The sequence below is a fragment of the Phaethon lepturus genome, unplaced genomic scaffold (genome assembly GCF_000687285.1).
Source record: "Phaethon lepturus isolate BGI_N335 unplaced genomic scaffold, ASM68728v1 scaffold8455, whole genome shotgun sequence".
NCBI classification, from domain to species: Eukaryota; Metazoa; Chordata; class Aves; order Phaethontiformes; family Phaethontidae; genus Phaethon; species Phaethon lepturus.
In genome coordinates, this window is record NW_010539808.1 from 1 (window position 1) to 1,207 (window position 1,207).

The window sequence follows — 1,207 nt, forward strand, 5'->3', positions numbered from 1 at the left end:
TGCGAGGCGCGGGGGAGGCCGGAGCGATGGGCTTGCCAGCATCTTGCCATACCTGCGGCACGAGCGTTGCCGTCAGAGCGTGCTCCCGGGCCGTCTCGCCGGCCAGCAGGCCATGGGCGCCGTGACGCTGCGTGGCTGCAGCGTGGAAGGATACGTGCGACTGAGTTCCAGATGAGATGGTAGCACTGAAGCCAGCGGCTCCCCAAGTGCAGCATCTTTCGCAGGAAAAGATGCTGCACTTTTAACAGGTAAGTCTCAGATCAGGGCAAAACAAGTGTTATGGCCAGTTAGGACAAAAAAACCATGTTTTTGAGAAACGTCAGCCTCTTTCATGGGTGACACTGAATCAGCGTGCTGGTCCGGGGCTTACGTGTGCATGCGCTTGTGCAATCACATTGTCACAATGACAAAAGTAGTCAACAGGCATCCTCAGGGAGCTGTCAGCCCGGAGGATGGTGTTAGCAGAGATGAGAGGCCGTGTTCAGCTCTTGCCCACATTGCAGCTGGGCAAGGAGTATCATCTCTTTTGTTAAGAAAGACACTTGTAAAATAGAAGTCATCCTTTCCCAGGAGATTGTGTTGCAATTTATACCGGATGGATAGACGCCACGTTGTTTTGCTTGGAGATGTCTACCAAATGGGAGAAAATATTTTTTAAAGTCTCCTAGTAACATTGCTGCCGAACATCTAGTCTCCTAGTAACATTGCTGGCTTGAACATCGCTAACACACTTGGAAACAATACTCGCAGTGACCCCTTTAATTTATAAAATGTTCTCGAAGATCCTATAAATAGCCACATGCCTAGTTTTAAGCATAAGTAGCCTCCTGTGCTCACTATTAAGCTTGCGTGTAGCTGTTACCAGAATTGGGGCCAGAAAGGTTAAGTCATGCTTTGCAGAGACATTTCCTGGTCTCTCCGTTCAGCCTCGGAAAGCTCAGCCTTCGAGGCGGCTGCGTTTTCAGGCTCTGCTGACTCGTGTCGGCAGTGCCGAGCTCGGCAGCCCTTCCCAGCGCCACGCTGCAAGCCGGGCGGGGCAGGGAGAGGTGATCATTAAGCCTTGCTTCCTTGAAATGCTTTCGGTAGCGAGGTCGGATGACGATGTGGTCTGCTTCAGCAAAGCTGAGCCCCGGCTGGGGCGCCTGTTCTCGGTGCTGCAGCCAGGACTTGGCTTTGGAGAGCCGCTGGCATCTTGCAAGGGCAGGAA